Consider the following 4,268-nt stretch of genomic DNA (forward strand, 5'->3'; position numbering starts at 1 on the left):
TCGCTATTTGTACACTGATTTTTGACAATTGCATTGTTGTCAAGTGTCAATTGGATGGAAAAATAGTTTGAAATTTAAACTGTCCGACAGGCTAATGTCACGTGGCAAAGTGTAAACTAAAGTATACACCATAGTGCACATGTACCATGGTCCTTATCGATTAAACTTTGCTATTTGTACACTAATTCTGGCCACGTTGTTTGACACTTGCATTGTTGTCAAGTGCCAATTGGATGGGAAAACTATTTGAAATTTAAACAGCCCAAACTGGTAATGTTATGTGGCAAAGGGTAAACTAAGGTGTACACCGTAATGTACATGTCGCAAGGTTCTTATCGATTGAACTTTGCTGTTTGTACACTAATTTTTTACACTTTGTTCGACACTTGCATTGCTGTCAAGTGTCAATTGGATGGAAAAACTATTTGAAATTTAGACCGTCCTACAGGGTAATGTCACGTGACAAAGTGTAAATTAATGTGTACACCTTAGTGTACATGTAGCACGGTTCTTACCGATTGAACTTTACTATTTGTACAGTAATTTTTAACAAGTTGTTTGACATTAGCATTGTTGTCATATGTCAATTGGGAGAGAAAACTGTTTGAAATTAAAACTGTCCAACAGGGTAATGTAGCTAGACAAAGTGTAAACTAAAGTGTACGCCATAATGTACATGTAGCATAGTTCTTACTGATTGAACTTGCTATTTGTACACTGATTTTTGACACGCTTGAAACTTGCTTTGATATCATATGTCAATTGGGTGGGAAAACTGTTTGAAATTCAAACTGTCCAATAGGGTAATGTCACTTAGCAAAGTGTAAACTAAAGTGTACACCATAGTGTACATGTCGCAAGGTTCTTACAGATTGAACTTTGCAATTTGTACATAGAATTTTGATAAGTTGTTTGACAGTTGTATTGTGGTCAATTGTCAATTGGATGGCAAAATGGTTTGAAATTTAAACAGTCAAATAGGGCAATGTCACGTGGCAAAGTGTAAACTAAAGTGTGCACCATAGTGTACATGTAGCAAGGTTCTTACCGATTAAATTTTGCTATTTGTACACTAATTTTTGACACGTTGTTTGACACTTGCATTGTTGTCAAGTGTCAATTGAATGGGAAAACTCTTTTAAATTTAAATTGTCAAATAATGTAATGTCACGTAGTAGAGTGTAAATAAAAGTGTATACTATAGTCTATGTGTGGCAAGGTTCTTTTCGATTGAACTTGCCTATTTGTACACTGATTTTGGGCACTTGCACTGTTGTCAAGTGTCAATTAGATGGGAAAATAGTTTGAAATTTAAGCTGTCCAACAGGGTAATGTCACGTGGCAAAGTCTAAGCTAAAGTATGCACCATAGTGTACATGTACCATGGTCCTTACCAATTGAACTTTGCTATTTGTACACTGATTTTTGCCACGTTATTTGACACTTGCATTGTTGTCAAGTGTCAATTGGATGGGAAAACTGTTTGAAATTTAAATAGGCCAAATGGGTAATGTCAATTGGCAAAGGGTAAACTAAGGTGTACACCATAATGCACATGTCGCAAGGTTCTTACCGATTGAACTTTGCTATTTGTACGCTAATTTTTTAAGCTTTGGTCGACACTTGCATTGCTCTCAAGTGTCAAATGGATGGAAAAACTATTTGAAATTTAGATCGTCTTACAGGATAATCTCACGTGACAAAGTATAAACTAATGTGTACACCCTAGTGTACATATAGCACGGTTCTTACCGATTGAACTTCGCTATTTGTACACTGATTTTTAACAAGTTGTTTGACACTAGCATTGTTGTCATGTGTCAATTGGGTGGGAAAACTATTAGAAATTAAAACTGTCCAACAGGGTAATGTCACTTGGCAAAGTGTAAACTAAAGTGTACGCTATAATGTACATGTAGCACAGTTCTTACCGATTTAACTTTGCTATTTTTACACTGATTTTTGGCACGTTGTTTGACACTTTCTTTATTGTCATGTGTCAATTGGGTGGGAAAACTATTTGAAATTCAAACTGCCCAATAGGGTAATGTCACTTGGCAAAGTATAAACTAAAGTGTACACCATAGTGTACATGTCGCAAGGTTCTTACCAATTGAACTTTGCAATTTGTACACAGAATTTTAACACGTTGTCTGACAATTGTATTATGGTCAATTGTCAATTGGATGGCAAAAAGGTTTGAAATTTAAATAGTCAAACAGGGCAATTTCACGTGGCAAAGTGTAAACTAAAGTCTACATCATAGTGTACATGTAGCAAGATTCTTACTGATTAAACTTTGCTATTTGTACACTAATTTTTTACACGTTGTTTGACACTTGCATTGTTGTCATGTGTCAATTGGGTGGGAAAACGCTTTGAAATTCAAATTGTCCAATAGGGTAATGTCACGTGGCAAAGCGTAAACTAAAGTATACACCGTAGTGTACATGTAGCATGGTCGTTACCGATTGAACTTTGTTATTTGTACACTGATTTTTTCCATGTTGTTTGACACTTGCACTGTTGTCAAGTGTCAATTGGATAGGAAAACTGGTTGAAATTAAAATTATCCAACATGGTAATGCCACGTTGTAAAGTGTAAACTTTAGTGTGCACTCATAGTGTACATGTTGCACGGTTCTTACCGATTGAACTTTGCTATTTGTACACTGATTTTTTACACGTTGTTCGATACTTGCATTGTTGTCAAGTGTCAATTGGATGGGAAATCTATTTGAAATTTAAACTGTCCAATAGGGCAATATCACGTGGTAAAGTGTAAACTAAAGTGTGCACCATAGTATACATGTAGCAAGGTTCTTACCGATTAAACTTTGCTATTTGTACACTGATTTTTGACACGTTGTTTGACACTTGCATTATTGTCAAATGTCAATTGAATGGGAAAACTCTTTGAAATTTAAATTGTCAAACACTGTAATGTCACGTAGTAGAGTGTAAATAAAAGTGTATGCTATATTCTATGTGTAGCAAGGTTCTTTTCGATTGAACTTTGCTATTTGTACACTGATTTTTGACACTTGTACTATTGTCAAGTGTCAATTGGATGGGAAAACAGTTTGAAATTTAAACTGTCCAGCAGGGTAATGTCACGTGGCAAAGTGTAAACTAAAGTATACACCATAGTATACATGTACCATGGTCCTTACCGATTGAACTTTGCTATTTGTACACTGATTTTTGCCACGTTGTTAGACACTTGTATTGTTGTCGTGTGTCAATTGGATGGGAAAACTATTTGAAATTTAAACAGGCCAAACAGGCAATGTCAATTGGCAAAGGGTAAACTAAGGTGTACACCATAATGTACATGTCAAAAGGTTCTTACCGATTGACCTTTGCTGTTTGTACGCTGATTTTTTACACTTAGTTCGACACTTGCATTGTTGTCAAGTGTCAATTGGATGGAAAAACTATTTGAAATTTAGATCGTCCTACAGGGTAATATCACGTGACAAAGTGTAAACTAATGTGTACACCCTAGTGTACATGTAGCACGGTTCTTATCGATTGAACTTTTACTATTTGTACACTGATTTTTAATAAGTTGTTTGACACTAGCATTGTTGTCATGTGTCAATTGGGTGGGAAAACTATTTGAAATTAAAACTGCCCAACAGGGTAATGTCACTTGGCAAAGTGTAAACTAAAGTGTACGCCATAATGTACATGTAGCACAGTTCTTACCAATTGAACTTTGTTATTTGTACACTGATTTTTGACACGTTGTTTGACACTTGCGTTGTTGTAATGTGTCAATTGGGTAAGTAAACTATTTGAAATTCAAACTGTCAAATAGGGTAATATCACTTGGCAAAGTGTAAACTAAAGTGTACACCATAGTGTACATGTCGCAAGGTTCTTACAGATTGAACATTTGCAATTTGTACACAGAATTTTAACACGTTGTCTGATAGTTGTATTGTGGTCAATTGTCAATTGGATGGCAAAATGGTTTGAAATTTAAATAGTTAAACAGGGCAATGTCATGTGGCAATGTGTAAACTAAAGTCTACACCATAGTGTACATGTAGCAAGATTCTTACCGATTAAACTTTGCTATTTATACACTGATTTTTTGCACATTGTTTGACACTTGCATTATTGTCATGTGTCAATTGGGTGGGGAAAATGCTTTGAAATTCAAATTATCCAACAGGGTAATGTCACGTGGCAAAGCGTAAACTAAAGTATACATCGTAGTGTACACGTAGCATGGTCCTTTCCGATTGAACTTTCTTATT

This window comes from Olea europaea, unplaced genomic scaffold (assembly GCF_002742605.1).
Source record: "Olea europaea var. sylvestris unplaced genomic scaffold, O_europaea_v1 scaffold2002, whole genome shotgun sequence".
Taxonomy (NCBI): Eukaryota; Viridiplantae; Streptophyta; class Magnoliopsida; order Lamiales; family Oleaceae; genus Olea; species Olea europaea.